Below are 16702 nucleotides of genomic sequence, written 5' to 3' on the forward strand. Positions count from 1 at the left end.
AAAAAGTGGAGACTCTGATACACTTTGGCCCCGAATACTGGCCCTCTGAGAGGAGGAGAGTGGGGTAACCAGATGTTGTATTAATGGACTGGCATTTAGAAGCCAGGCATTGAACTCTGTTTATTTTATATATTATTTTAACCCTCACAACAGCATTATATGCTAGTACTAATATTTCTCACTACAGAGCTAACATTTGAGATCATACTTTTCTGTCAATGACTTGAATTAGTAACAGTGAAAATTCCATACACATAGGAATATAGCAGAATTTTTTCAGTAAGGCTATAACGTTTAAGTGAACTTAGCTGATCCTACATATATTAGAGAACGCTTGCTGTAAATTCATGAGATTCTGTCTACGAAGTCAGAGAAGTGGTTTAGATGTGTTGATGTATCTGGGGTATTAGAGTCTACAGTCATGAAATGGAACCCTAGTTGTACAACTCATTAGCTATGTGCTGTCAAATTACTTAACATGTAGAGATCTCAGTTTTACCATCTATAAAATGGGGATAAAACAGGTTCTTTGCTTATAACATTCTTTTTCCTTTTCTAATATCCCATGTGCTTGTGACTTTTTATGATCAGAGATAGTGGTATTTGTCTTAAAAAAAAAAGAAAGGAAAGGCCATATAAGCCCTATATTAATTGGAGTATCATAGGTACAATAAAAAATAAATGCCAGAGTTTCAGTGGCTTAACACATTAAAAAGTTTCCTCATTTACTTAGAAGCCTAGTGTGGGTGTTTTTGATATAAACGTGATTTTCTTCTACCTGGTGATTCAGGGACTTAGACTCTGTCCAATCTAACAGCTCCAGTATCTCCTATGGTCTCTCTGTCCTCTGTAAAAAGGACACAGGGGAAAGAAAAAGACCTGAAATGACCCTCATCTCTTCCATTCACATTCCATTTGTGAGAACTAGTCATATGACCCTCCTTAAATCCAAGCAAAGGGTGATATGAAATGTGGCTGTATTCAGGCAGCAATTTCCCTGTAATTCTTTGAACTGTGTAAGGCAAAGTACAAAGTTTGGTAGTGAATGAACAACCTTTGCATTAAGCTCTGTGCGAGCCCAGTAATGCTGAACTGTGCAAACCCACTCACCTGTATGGGGAGAAGAGTAGCACCATTATAGTAAGGACTCCTGCAGTAATCACCAAGTATAATAGGGGCACTTAACCCTCAGCTTTTTATGCATCTTAAATGGTTTAATAATAATTCCAACGAAAAGTATTTATAAAGCATTCGGGAATGCTTATAAGGGATTAAAGTAATATTAAAGAAATCGCTAGAGTCTCAGCATTAAATGATTTTTAATGCAACAAAATCTCATCATACTGTATTTTTTCTTCTTAACTTTAAAAATAAACCTGCAGAATAGATATGGTATAAAGTGAGACTCCATAGTGTCTAGAATTTTTTTCTTTGTATTTGTACTGATATTCTCTCTCTGTTTTCCAGTGTATCAACTTTTATTTATATATTTTGTTCAAAAATAACATCTGATCATCATAAACATCAATTATTTAAATAGGATAACATACTTCTGAGTGCTTTAAAGTAAACTGGAGTGTTTATAAGTAAGGGAATTATTAAGAAGAAACCCTGGTATATCCACAAGATAAATGTTACCAATCTCTAAGTGTGCATCTCAGTGGTTCTCAAACTTAAAAGTGTAACAGAATCACCTGTAGGATTTGTTATAACACAGATTGCTAGGTCCCAGCCCCTGGAGTTTTCAGTTCAGAAAGTCTGGGATGTGGGCTGGGAATTTGTGTTTCTAACAAGTGACCAGATGATGTGATGCTGCTGGTCCAGGGACCATACTTTGAAAACCACTGATTTTTCTATAAAATAATACTGAAGAAGGTAAGGAGGAAGGTATCAAATCTACGCAGTTTCTCTGAGGTTGGACTACTTGATGTGTCCCAGCTTTTATGTTTAAAAAAAAATAATGCCGAAAGACATACAGTGCTTAAGACTCAGGTTAATTTAATTCCATAATCATACGGCAGAATAGCACCAATTTTGGTACGTAGAGTCTTCTGTACTTAATTTTGACTGACCCACATAGAGCAAATGCGATTTATCTGACTTGAAATTGAAAACCCAAATAAGCTAGGTTGTGAAACACAGTAGGTTTTTATGACGGGGCCTATAAGGAGACATATGAGTTATTAGAGGGATAGCAGTGGTTAGGCTAAGGGTATACAGAGAATACGTTGTAAAGATATTAAGGAAAATAAGAAAATTATGGCAGACTTTAAGGAAAAGCACTAAATATGAGTTCAGGGCCTGAGCTAAGTGGATTTTCAAAAAAAAATTCCTGGGTATTTACTTTCTTAATACAGAGGAAGTAATTTGGAGGAAGATTTATTTTTAGGTTTTACTTTCATCTGAGCAAGAAGAAATGTATTGTGCAATAATGAAAAAGTGATCTATCTTCTTGGGTGCTCAAAACCTATGTTAAGGATTTATGAATTATTTATTTAGAAAAATTATACACCCAGGGATAGTGACCCTGGTCAATATTTAAGCTTCAAAAAAGATAATGAAATTCAGTTTTTCTAAACTCTAGAGGATAAAGTATTTTATCATAACATTACAAATTGTGGAATGAATGAATAAAAGTCACAGTGGGTTCTTTTTTGAAAGTCTGGGGCTACCTGGAATCAGCATATAGGACCCAACTTCAAAAGGTGAACAATGATATTAACCAATAATGTGTTTCTCTGAGGAAATGATCTGAAGCAAGAAGATACCTCACAGACCAGGGAGGTAATATTCAAGCAACTAAAGAAGCTAAGGACTATTTCATATGACTATCTTGCCCTTGGTAAAAAATCCTAATACAGTGATTTTTTGTCTCCACTATATTTACAAAGGAAGCATAAAAATAGGAATGTTGGCTGGGTGTGGTGGCTTACACCTGTAATCCCAGAACTCTGTGGGGCCGAGCGAGGAGGATCCCTTGAGCCCAGGAGTTCAAGATCAGCCTGAGCAACATAGTGAGACCTTGTCTTTACAAAATAAAAAAGGAAAAAAAGAAAGAAAAAAGGAAAAAAATGAGAATGTCTGGATTTGAAGGAAGAAAAGGATTCAAAGAAATTCTGCCCTGCATTCTGCTGATGGCAGTTTTATTTGAGAACACTTGCACTGTCAAATGTTTCTTAGTTCATTGCCCAATTTAATATTTCAGAAAAGTCATCCAAGGACTGTTTTCTTTTGTGGTTTTCTTTCTGGCAGCATTCTATGGCTTCTCTGTTCTTGGAGTGTTCTTCTGCCTTGACAAGGTAAAGTTCATGCCTAAGCATGTGCAGAAACTCAAGGTCAAGTGCACCACTGAGCACCTTCAGAGTGAGTTTTTAGGGGACAATGTTGTCACAACTGTCTTCATCATCAAACAGCAAGCCTTCATGATAGGCCTGCCAGGGAGGTGGCCCTGCCAGCCTGCTGCCTCTTGTCCCTTTCCCAGTTTACACTGTTATTTCTCCATCTTGCCCTGACTTTTGCCCAATAACAGCAAGCCTTTGGGTTGACCCTAGCATACCTGCTTTCCTTGTACTCCAGGGCCATAAGCTTGCAGAGCTACCGTGGTGGCATGGCCCATGGTTTGTCCTGCCCCATCTTTTTTGTTTTTGAGACAGAGTCTCACTCTGTCGCCCAGGCTGGAGTGCAATGGCACGATCTCGGCTCATTGCAACCTCCACCTCCTGGGTTCAAGTGATTCTTCCGCGTCAGCCTCCCAAGTAGCTGGGATTACAGGCACCCTCCAACATGCCAAGCTAATTATTTTTGTATTTTTGTACAGATGAGGTTTCACCCGTTTGCCCAGGCTAGTCTTGAACTCCTGACCTCAGGTGTGAACTCCTGACCGCCTTGGCCTCCCCAAGTGCTGGGATTACAGGCGTGAGCCACCGCGCCTGGCCTGTCCTGCCCTGCCCCATCTTGCTTCCTTCCTCCTTCTCTCCCTTTATTCCTTCCTTCCTTTCTCTTTAGAAATATTTTTGATATGTGAGAGAAAAATATAGAACATAATAGGAAAAAGTCCCTCTTAAATGTTTTCGCTTTTATTTTTTGCATTATCCCAATAACCTGCTTCATTCATGTACTTTGTCTTCAGGGTGCAATTGTATGCAATATGTTTGGATTCTCTGCCACTTGCACTAACATTCTCTTGCCTTAATGCTGTCTCTTCTTATCTACTCATTTTCTATTTCTCATCCTTTAACTTTTTAAAGATTCTATGCTTCTCACCAATTTATTGCAATAAACTGCACTGTGCTTCCACCTTTCAGCCTTTTTAATGAAGGGAGTAAATTTAAGAATTAACTTGTTTCTCATGAAGTTCAAGTCAAGGATGTGTTGGAAGAAGACAGATGTCTTCTATTAGTGGTTCTTCTTTATTTTGTTTCAACCTACTGTTCTGAAGCAGCAATAGTAGTAAACATAAGGCCTTGTAAAAGAGTTTTTATGCAATATTGTTTCCTTCCTCATTGTTACGGAGTGCAGATGGGAAGCATATAGGCATATTGCTCTGTAGCTCTCTGTTCTGAAGCTAAAGAATTCCAACAAGAGTGTGTATTTAAACTTCCTCTTGACAGCAACTAATCCACTGCCCACTTTCCAAATCTGTTCACATTTTACTCTAATAACTTAAATTCCTACACTTCCTCTTTAAAACATTTCAATGTTTAATTAACTTACAGAAAGGTCATAAAAATCCCTCCTTTTCATATTAGCTATATTCTCCCTTTTAAATCTGTGCCATCCCTGAGTTATCCCAAGATTTCTGGTGGTTAACCTTTATGTAGATGCCTGCTTTATCCTTGAATTGTAGCCTTGCAGTAAGTATCTAGTTTAATTCCTTAATGATTAAATTATTTTTCTTTTCCCTCTTCCTACAGGATCTCCTCTCAAGAACAGTTATTCTTTCATTTCCCAGTCTTCCTATCATTGTCTTTAAAATCTGTCCCCATCCCACTTTTGGTCTGACAGTGATTGCTTTTTATTTACTCCCTCTTTGTTCATAAAGAGGTAGTAATACTAAATTAATAGTGTTTGTGAAAATTCCTAGAAAAAATGTTATTCACATAGGATCTTTTTAAAAATTATCCTTATTCATTTTTAAGTGAGGTTTTGATGAAATGATAAAATGAATTCTGTTTCTCAACTTTTGAGTAGAGCTTTATATATTCTGTTATGGATAGTTTTTTTTATTATTTTAATGAAAGGAAAGTCAGAGTAGGGGGTAGAAAATAGAATAAACTTTACCAAGAAGAAAGTAAAATAAAGTGAATATGAACATATTTCTTTTTAGCTATGGGTATGACAAAAATGAACTCTGATTTGGAGATTAGGTAAACTGATTTTTTTATAGCTTTTATTTATTTATTTTTAGTAAGGAATATTTCTTTTTTAAAATCATGCACTGTCTCTCACGTGATGATGAGAAAAAGCTTTTGGGAAAACCATTTGCATGTTAGATTACAGGGTATTTATGCATATGTTTTCCCAGTAGTACTCAATACATTTTAAAACCTGATTCAGATGACATAAGATAAAATGTGGTGTATGGTGACTGAGAACCCCTAGTCTCGAATGCTCATATTTAGTGGGTATAATGATGAAAACTATTTTCGAGGAAATTTTTTAAACGTTCCAAAAACACACAGAAATATATCTAAAGCCAAAAAAGTAATTAATATAAAAATATGAGTTTAAAAACAGTAATATGTGATTCAGAATAATTTCAAGTTTAACATTATTTTCTAAGTTGATTATTTGCAAATGATAGCTATTTGGATCCCGTTCTCTGAACAGACCCAGATGCAAGGGGTTGTATACAAGTGATTTATTAAGGAAGCTACTTCCAGGAGACATTAGTAAGAGAGTGGAGGAAGCAAGACATGGATGGAGAAGAGTTAAGTAAGGGTGAGCTTTCAGGTGAAGTCCCAACCTCAACCTAAGCTACTGAAAGCTGGAGAGCACAAATTACACCTGGAGTTGCTTCTCCTGCATCTGTCAGACATGAACTATCAGCTCTCTGGGGAGATCTAGCATCTCAGGCACTTCCTGCTCTCTGCACATCTGAGTGAAGTGGTTCCAAGAAGCCGAAGGCAGTCAAAGGCTGCAAGTGTCACTTGTTAGGAATAAAGCTGATAGACGCTGGGGGATGGGTGTCTAGCCAGTAAGGGAGCCTAGCAGGGAACCAGGTTAGTATCAGTAGAGGTTCCTGCAGGAGCTTTAGGCAAACTTCCTGAGTAATTGGAAAATGGCTCTACATTGATTTTTTTTTTCAATCATTCATAGTTCTTAATATGAACAGCTAGCTTCATTTTGTATACTTACATTAGTGTTGAGATTGATCAACAGTCTAATGAAAAGGAGAGTTCCTTTTTGGTAAAATTTACAGCACTTAGGCAAAACCTTGGGGCTGATTTATTGATTGACTCAGTGAATGTTCTTCTCAGGAAAATTCATTAAGCATGATGTTCCCTTTTAGACATATCCAGCCCCTACCCCCACAAATTAGCATCGGAAAAGATTCGGTTGGATTCCGTCTGTCTTGCCAGAAAGCCAAAAGCAATGTTAAGAAGCAAATCTTCTTTGAAAGGGAGGGGAAAAAAGACATATTGTTACACACTTGTCAACTTAAAATATCTCATTTTGTAAAATAGATTAACTCATTACATATTCACAATGTCTTGTGAGATGAAAAGGTCGTCAAAATGCAAACCTTTGGTAGAAAAAAAATTGTGATACATTTTGGAATAAATAACTGGAGAAAATGAGACTATCCAGATGGATATAACCAATCAGCTGCTAAGGTAAAGCAAGGATAAATGACATATATCTATACTTCAGAAAATATGGAAGTCACCAGATATGCCATACTGTGTGATGAGAGAGAAAAGAAAATACGTTGGTTGAGAAAATACGTTGGTTGCTCACTCAAATGTATCGTGCACAGGGCTGAATCAAAACATGTGGAAATCAGCTGAGCATTTTTAGAACCTCTCCTTGACACAGTCTGGCCTCTAGGGCCCAATGTGGAAACTGCTGCTTTAATCTACAGTGATATTAGAGCTACTGATAAGCACAGTAGTCTGAAGAAGACTTCTCGGTTTTATTAGTAGTTTTCTCATTGCTCTTAGAATTCTGATGCAGCTACTTTATAACTGGATGTAGGAAGCCTGTCCAAGTGTCAGAATGCCCTACCCGTTCTAGACCTAATTAGCCTTCTCTGTGGGCAGCCATTGTCTTCATTTAATATCTAGGGCAGAGATTCTCAAACTTCAGATTGCATCTGAATCACTGGGAGGTGAATCACCCAGCACAGATTGTTGGGCCACCCCAGAGGTTCTAATTTAGTAGGCCTAGAGTTGAACCAGAGAATTTGCATTTTTCACTTGTTCCCAAGTGATGATGATGCCATAGGTCAAAGGACCACACTTGGAGAACCACTGGTGTGGAGAAATGAAGGCATTTAAGTCCTATAAGCAGATAAGTGATGGATTCAAATATTATATTAAGGTAAGATTGAGGGAGTAGTTTGCACTGCCAGATAAAAAAACTTGGCTGGCTGTTCAGCCACAGTGAAATAGGTGTAAACCAGAGATAACATTTTAGATGATTCAAAGGGGAAATCTGGTTACATTTATATCATCTGGAGTTTTCAAGTGGAAACAGCTTGTTTGCCTGATGAATCTATATCATTTCCATATTTCTTATCAAAAGACCTTTTATGAAAATCAGATTCTATGCTCACCCAAAATATTCAGGAAGATAGTTTTTAGCACTTATGAAACTATTTGCAAAATGGTGGATGCTGTTTCTAGTTAATCTGATTAGTCCGAAATGAGGAATTTAGCTTATCACAGGCAGTAATAGAAAATTGTAACAATGCCATCTTTATCATCATAGTTGTGATTTTTTTTAACTCTGAGTTCTGAATACATGCAACATCATTCTTCATCCATAAAGATGTGGAGAATTCCTCTGTGAGAAGCCTGTAATATACAAGAACTAGAAAAATAAAACACATTGCTATAAAGAGCCAATATATTTCTGAAATTATTCATCTTTAAATATATATAGATTATCCATGGTGATTATGGAACTTTTTCTCAGTTTTTTAATGTCAACTTAATAAGTTGACATCTTGTTAAAATGAAGGCAGTTACTAGCATGTTAAATCTCACCTGTTTTTCATTCATCATTTGAAAGAAATTACTAAAATGTATCTCTTAATATAATGTTTCCTAGAATCCAGAAGCAAGTGTGGCAGTCTCTTCCCTCAGAGTCGTAGATGCATGCAACTACACCATAAATACTGTTACAATTAAGTTTTATTCATTTTACCTCTTAATAAAGCCTTGGTGCTATACATACAATTTTATGTTTAGCTGCATTTAACTTTCAACTTTGGAAAATATTTTACTCTTAGATGAGTGTATAAGAGTTTCTAAGGTTGCTGAAGAAGGAAGTAAGAATGAGAATATTTGGCTATTGCACAACCAGCCACCAAACTATCTCACCTGGCAATGTGCAAGGAATAAATTAACTGCATATCTGCTGATATATTTCACATTGCCTTGTGCAGACACAGCCTCTGAAAACTAGTGTTATATTTATTTGTCATGATATTTTTTCTTATACGTGAAAAAGACTTAAGTGGTTTTCTTTCATTTGTATTACGCAATACTCCTGCTACCTTATCAATATCCAAAATTTTTAGAAAAAAGTAAGTTTGGGGATATGTGGATTATTTTTTCTATTATGTACTTAGGGTCAATGATCCTGGGCAATTAACATATTTTCTCTGGGACTTAGTTTCCTCATCTGTGTTCTCTTTCCATTCCCAAAGTCTGTGATTCTGTTATAGTAATTGTTTCTGTTTGGGCACATTCAATAATGGTGACAGCATTGCAGTCATTTTTATGCAGGGTGGGTGGAGTGCCAACATATGTAGATTCATTTACATTCCTTTTTAATTAGTTGCATTAGAACTTGGAAACAATGGGGTTAGTGTATTAGTTATCTATTGCTTCATAACAAACTACCACAACTTAATGGCTTAAAACAATAAACATTTATTATCTCACAGTTTCAGTGGGTCAGGGTCTCACCTGCTTAGGGTCTCCCAAGGCTGAAATCAAGATGTCTCCTAGGCTGTGTTCTCGTCTGGAGCTCAAGTTCCTCTTCCAAGCTCATTTAGGTTGTTGCCAGAATTCAGTTCCTTGTGGTGGTAGAACTGATGCTCTTATCTCCTGGAGGTCTTCTTTTCCATAGTCAGTACACAGCATAGCCAGCAGATTAGTGTCTCTGCTGCTTCAAGTCTCTTACTTCTAAACCCTCTTTTGAATGGCCCACCCAAGATATCTCTCTTTTGGCTAACTTTATGTTGTCTAATTGGGAACCTTAATTACACCTCAAAATTCATTCACTCTTGCTGTATTACATAACATAATGGTAGGAGTGATAGCCCAGCACCTTTGCCATATTGTATTGGTTAGAAGAAAGCTGCAGGTCCCTCTCACACTCAGAGGGAGGGGATTACACAAAGGCATGGAAACCAGGAGACCCAAATAAGGGTGGCCATCTTAGAGTTCTGCTCACCATAGATAGGCAAAAATGTAGAGATTTGTGAGGAAATTGTGCAATTGACCAACAGTAGTCAATAGTAGTCATAACTATCTCTGTTAGTTCTCTCATCTGCAAAACAGAAATATGATAATTATGTGACAGTATTATTGCAAAGACTAATGAGATAATACATGCAAATTTTGTCTTACAATTCTTGGTATGTTGGTTCTCTATTATAAATACATATGATTATTATTGCTGTTATTATTAAGGATATTATTTGACTTTGCCAGCTTTAGTGTAGGAACCTTTAATCTCATCAACAATAATTTCTCAGTTTTTATTTTATTTGTACTGAGCAGACTCTTTAGATTAAAAAGTGCATTAAGAGATATTGTCTGGGTTTTTTTGGTTCAGTATCTTCCTGTATACTGACCTTGGCTCCCGGAAGAATGCATGAACTCCAGACATTGGTGGATTCCTTATCTCCCTAGGACAGGCAATGGGACAATGAAGGAAGCAAGGAAATAAATTAAAAATGAAAAGTTATCTTCCACATTATCTGCCGCATTCATATACTTGCCAATAACATTCGGCCAAAGACTTTGGAAGTAGGTCCAGGGATAACATTCAGACTGGAGAATGGAACCGATAATATCCGCAGGCATTGGATCACCCACTTTTTCCCCAATTTATGCTATGATATTTGTGAGAACATGAGAGCATGGAAGGTAATTCCAACTGCTGTATTAATGAACTTTCAATGTCCCTAGGTTGCTTGCAAAAATAAGGCATCTTGTTGGTTTTCTGGGTAAAGATGAGTCTGACTTGTATTTTATGTACTGTGTTCCTGTTAGGGCCAAAGTCTGAAATACCTAACATCTTTAGCAGGGTGTCATTCATTCATAAACCAGGATGAAATACAGCCTCTGTGCTGAATTTTATGTCAAACACTATACAAATCGGGATAAAAGTCCAAGGTCTTTTTGTCGAGGGATTCCCACCAAGTGGTGAAACCCCATGTCAATTGATAGTTACAATACAACCTGTAACACATGAATGTTCTCGTTGCTTTTCCCATTTCAAATGTTGATCCTATTTTTCATTTACCTATAACACATAAAAGTGAAAATTAGTTTCTCTAGAAGTTTTCTCTATTACTTAGGTTTTAAGTTTTTATGAAATAGCTATAGAGTCCCAGGTTTTCAGATCTTTTTTTTTTTTTTTCTGTGTTTATTTGCATTCCTTGTGTTTCTTCTAGATGCTTTACCTAACAACTTTTAACTTTTCTGCTAGGATCTTTCCCCTTTCACTTAGAATGGGAAATCTTGCAAGCATAAGAATTTCTATATATTCAGTACTCGCTGCTTGCTAAGTGGAGATCTTAATTTAATATTTCAGTTGATTTAGCAGCAGCCGAACGAGGGAGATGTTGCTGGCATCTGCACCTGTGTTTGACAGATGAGGATACAAGGCATGCATGAGCATCTGTAGCAACTTGTTTAATACTACATTGATAACAAGTGAGAATTTGAGGGAAGAACTTACATTTTCTGCCTCCTACTTCTATGAAATTTGCACTATATTAAATCTAAGTGTGTTTAAATAAAGAAAGCCAGAAGTATCATCTTTCTCTTTTCTCTGCGTTGGTTCTTATTGATGACCTGTACCTCTCATTTCCATTGGTGTTTCTTACTGTGGGTCTCCATTGAAAGTTGTGGAAATAAAGATGAAAATCATGGCTAGGAAACAAAGGAAAAGAGAGACCAGGTGGCAGACGGTGCAGAGATTTCTTTGAGAGGTACATGGCACAGATTTTTCACCCCCTCGGAAGTGGAATAAAGTTAAGGAACAAAGAATTGAGTCTAAGTCCATCTGCTTCTTGTTAAATTAAAACTCTTCATTAAAAGACTCTAAAATCATTTTTTAAAAAATTGTGCATTTTAAGGAGGTTTGGCAGTCAATAAAATATATTAATGTATTCTACTTTTGGTAAATCAAAATAGACCAACTTAATGACTATACCACACACGTATGTGGAAGTATACATAATCACAATGCACACACCCAGCCATTAATATCTTCTCTGTGAAATATTTAGGACTATAATTGCTGTTCTGATTATATACTGTGTGAACCTGAAACACATTATTATATTGGGTGAATAATGGAATTCAATAACAATGCACAGAGATTGGGATTCTGGAAAGAGTTGAGTTTTAAATTGTATTTCCTCCTGAGTTTGAAGTGGATTTCATGTCTCATCTACCACACAGTATGCTTATGGCTGATGGATTGAAATCTCTTTGCTAAATAATAAACAACAAAGACAATTTAGTCTTCTCTTAGCTTGCCTGTTTTCTCATCACTCATTCAAAATATTTTTGTTAAATACCCAAAACCCATTAATTAGTAATAATGGGTTTTGAATATTTTATTAAATACCCAATACCTCAGTTTGTTTAAGAGTTTAAGAGTTTCTGTTTTCCAGCTTTGTGGAATTCATTATTTTTTATGACTTTCTTTAATAGAGAAATCACAGGGTATATATGCGGAAAACTTGGGTTTGAGTGAAGACCCTAAAATTAATTATTCACGTATTCAGTCAATAACTTTACCACACTAACGATGCGCAGAAATTGGGATTCTGGAAAGAGCTGAGTTTTAAATTGTATTTCTTCCTGAGTTTAATAATTAACATCTTTAGCAGTGTGTTGTTCATTCACAAACCAAGACGAAATACAGCCTGTGTGCTGAAGTTTATGTTAAACACTGTACAAACGGAGATAAAAGTCCAAGGTTTTTTGTCGAGGGATTCACACCAAGTGGTGAAACCCCATGTCAATAGACAGTTACAATATTATTGTAATATTACTGTTAATTCACTTTTATCCATGCTGTTAATTCATTTTTATCCATACTGACAAAAAGAGAGGGCATATCCATCAATGCATCAGTGGATGCATCTGAGGTCCTAAGAGTGTGATCTCCAAGCTTTGCAGGGTGTCATTAATGGCCTTGGAAATAAAGGGTTCTTTTAGTACATTCCTCCTTGAATGATTCTGGCAGGTTATGTGACTTTAGGCACTTCAATTCCTTTCTCATTGTTGGATGGACTTAAAGGTTAGAGAAAACAAATTTAAATTTCTTTATTCCACTTTTCTAAAGATGTATCTAATGTTATGAAGTATAATGCAAAGGTTCTATAGGAGAACATCTGTGACAAACAAAACGATTTCAATGGTTGCTTGAGTTTCTGAACACCTAGGACATTTGCTTGGATAGAATATGATTTAATCCTAAAGAGAAGTTATTAAAATAGCAGTCGATGGCATTTGTCATTCAATAGTTTTTTCTTCAGCTAAATCTCACCACTAGGCACACTTTTACATTCAGTAGGTGTAATATTTTTATTTGACAGTTCCCAATATAAAGAAATGATAGTTATAGATTCTTCATATTAACATAAGTAATGTATTGCTTTATCAATGATGTTCACATGAAAGGCCTTATAACTACATGAGTGACTATATAATTAGTGCTTCTCAAAGTGTAGTCATTGGACCAGCAACATCAGCATCACCTGGAGGTTTATCTGAGATGCAGATTCTCGGGCCTGCCCCAGACTCACGGAATCAGAAAGTCTGACAGGTGACACGGAGCAAATCTGTATTTTAATAAGCCTTTCAGGTGACTGTAATGCAGGCTACAGTTGGAGAGCCACTGATATGGAAGGTATGATCATACCCATTTAATAGATGACAAAATTGATGCTCAGTGTGGTAAAGTTATTGACTAAATACATGAATAATTAATTTTAAGGTCCTCACTCAAACCCAAGTTTTCTGCAATATACGCTCTGTAGTCTTTCTCTCAAAGAAAGGAGTAAAGAAATAATGAATTCCACAAAGCTGGAAAACAGAAACTCTTAAACTGAGGAAGGGCAGAAAGGGACCATTTCACTGCTTTATTGTAATGCGTTGTTAAAACTATTGTCACGAGAAAATTAACGTAGAAAAAGTTTTAATGATACAAGAAACACTTTTGTGGTCATGCATTGGGTTCCTCATTTTCTTTTTAGTGGCAGAGAGAAAGGGATGCAGTTAAACTCCAGAGGGGTGGCTGTGGTATGTTAATAGAAGTGGGAGACACTATTTGAATCATTGCTTTCTAGCCAAATGAGTTCATGGACAGCTTTTCCACCCGGGTCTTCCCCACGCCACATTACCCTTGATGATAGTGCCCTGCGATGGTTTTCATGCACACAGTTGGCGTTAACTACCCTTCCGTGGCCTGGGGAATGAATCCTGGAAGTGGAATACAGAGTTCATTATCTGTAATGCAAAAGTCTATATAATGATGCCTGCTAAGATCTAGTTCTTTGTTAATTCAATTTGGGCTTTGTGTATATAATCAAACAAGTTATGTTTAAGTCTATTGTTTCTTCAACTGGGAGGAATTTCCTTAAATAGAAAATATTATAGGCCGGGCACGGTGGCTCATGCTTGCAATCCCAGCACTTTGGGAGCCCGAGGCGAGTGGATCACTTGAGGTCTGGAGTTCGAGACCAGCCTGGCCAACATAGCAAAATGCCGTATGTACTAAAAATACAAAAATTAGGGGAGCACTGTGGTGTGTGCCTGTAATTTCAGCTACTCGAGGGCTGAGGGACGAGAATCGCTTGAACCCGGGAGGTAGAAGTTGCAGTGAGTTGAGATTGCACCACTGCACCTTAGCCTGGGTGATGGAGTGAGACTCTCTCAAAAAAAAAAAAAAAAAAGGAAAAAGAAAAAGAAAAGAAAATATTACTATTAATTAGGTAAAAATATTGTGTGTGAGATATTTTTATCCTACATAGATGTAAAACATCATGCAACATATATGGAAAATTACATCAAACATAAATGTTAGTGTTTTATAAATAATTATAAAGAGAACACCCATGTAATGACCACTAAATCCCAAAGTGATTGTTGCTAATGCTCCATATAACTCTGTGACATATCCTAAGTGGGTTGTAGTTTTCTGCACACAATTCCTGCTTCTGTGAGTTTCTACCCGCAATTTCCTCTCTCTGAAACCACCACCCACCCTCCCACCCCGATCACACAGTTATAAGGCTGGCAAACTCTGTCTCATCCTTGTGTACTGGCTGAAATCATGCCATAGCTCTCTGTAGCCAATGTCTGTAGGGCACTTTGAAATCTTTAGCATATAATATTTGATTTGCTTGTGAGCTCATCAAAACTGGGATCTTATCTTCATATGTTTTAGTTTCTCAGTACTAGTGTATACCTGATACATTGTAGGCATTCAATAAATAATGCTCCAGTGAATTAATTACTGGCATTTCCACTTGGATAAACCCCTCAAACCAACATCTCCAGAATGCACTATCATTTTGCCCAAACTTCTGAGTCTCAGTGTAGGAAAGGTGGAAACTGCAGCGTGTTTTATGACTTCCCTCTTTCCTTCAGTCAGTTCCTCCGTTGTCATCTCTCTCCTCTTTCTTCCAATTACTTACCTTCATTTTGTCTCTCGTCTTTCATCTCTCAGATCTCCACTTATTTCCCATCTTCTAGATTAAACTTCTTCAAGCTTGGTTCCCTTACTGTTTCTCCTCTTCCAGCAAATGTTTTGGTTGTCACTGCTGTAGAGATGAAGAAACTTGGACATATGCTTAACTTACTCATGTTTGGTTTTTCCACCGTTTCTTCACAGAGGGTTCTATAATGTGCATTTGCTGAAGTGAAGCATTGAACATGGTTGAGACCATTGTTTTCTAACACTCATAAGGTAACCTCCAATATTGTGGATGGTGTGGCGTTCGAGGAACTGTGGCACCAGTCACTCTGTCCTGCAAGTTCCTTGCTGGGTTGCCACCTGTCACACCCCAGGCGTTTGGGAGGATTTCCACAGGGTCAGACACAGCATGAAATGGGCTAAGGAACCCTCTAAAATGGGGAAAATGAAACTTACAAGGTCAGAGTGAGCAAGAGCAGAGACTCACTGTTTCCTGTCCACCCTTCATCCCACAGAGAGGTTTATCAGGTGTTCTGTTGGACCTTTTGTGTGGGTTTGCATTCGAAGAGTGAGACTTCACCTTTAATTTGGCCCTTATTACAAGGCAATCTTGGGTGCAGAAAAATAATCAGACTAGTTTGCACCAGACATTTGGAACTGGCAGCAGCTGTTTGAAGAAGTTGCCTAAGAACAAAAGGTGCTGGTTCTTAGGGAGCTTGGCCTGTAAGAAGTTGCAGCCACTCCTATCCAGAGGTTCTATTGGCAGTTGAATTAGGGTGTAGTGCCTCCTGTTGGGAGAAGGGGACTCGATGCTCCGTCCAACTTGCTCATTGCCCAGGAATCATAGTTAGGACATCTGGAGTCACTTTAAGACAAACCTGGCTGGTGGTAGAGTCCACTGTTTAATGCAGCAACCTGTGTGTGTCACAAACCTCATGGCTCAGTCTCCTTAGCCAGACATTTAGGGTTTCCATTCTTTGGCCCATATTCCTTTCTGATATCATCTCCCATGACTTCTTGTCACGTGTTCTATACTCTAGCCAAATGGAATACTGAATGTCCTCCCACATGAATCCGCTTCCATCCTTCTACAATACACTGTGCCTGCACCTTTGCAGTTCTTCACTCCTGGATGCTTCTCTATCCTTCTCCCTACCTTCTTTCCCTGCATTGTTCTCTGTCTCTAAGTGTCTAAAGGCCACGAATACTTCAAGGTTCAGCCAAAACCTCTGGGCCTTTCTCATCTAGGCATTTGCTCATATTTTCCCCTCCAACTGGGAGGAGCCCCTCCCCAACTTCTTTTTTCCAAGCTTAATGATTTCTCATAAACTTTTCTCTGAGCCCCTAGGAAAAAAACTGTGCTTTCTTTGCTGCCCCCCAACCATAGTAGTTAACTTTAAAATTGGCATTAACACATTCCCTCTTGTCTTACACGTATATATTTCTTTACACTCCTATTTAATGACAGGTCCATCCAGGAAAGCAATCATATCTTGTATGCCTTAATCCCTAGAGTAACTTGTGTATTATAGGTGTTCAATGATAGGTAATGATTAAGTGAAAAGATCAGGGCATGAGGTATGTG

General features: G+C 37.4%; 1 protein-coding gene across 4 annotated transcripts in view; it reads left to right on the forward strand.

The window, feature by feature from the left end:
* Positions 1-16702, forward strand: part of PLCB1 (phospholipase C beta 1) — a 749553-nt gene that overhangs the window by 226713 nt on the left and 506138 nt on the right. The window lies entirely within an intron of this gene.

The sequence above is a fragment of the Pongo pygmaeus genome, chromosome 21 (assembly GCF_028885625.2).
Source record: "Pongo pygmaeus isolate AG05252 chromosome 21, NHGRI_mPonPyg2-v2.0_pri, whole genome shotgun sequence".
Taxonomy (NCBI): domain Eukaryota; kingdom Metazoa; phylum Chordata; class Mammalia; order Primates; family Hominidae; genus Pongo; species Pongo pygmaeus.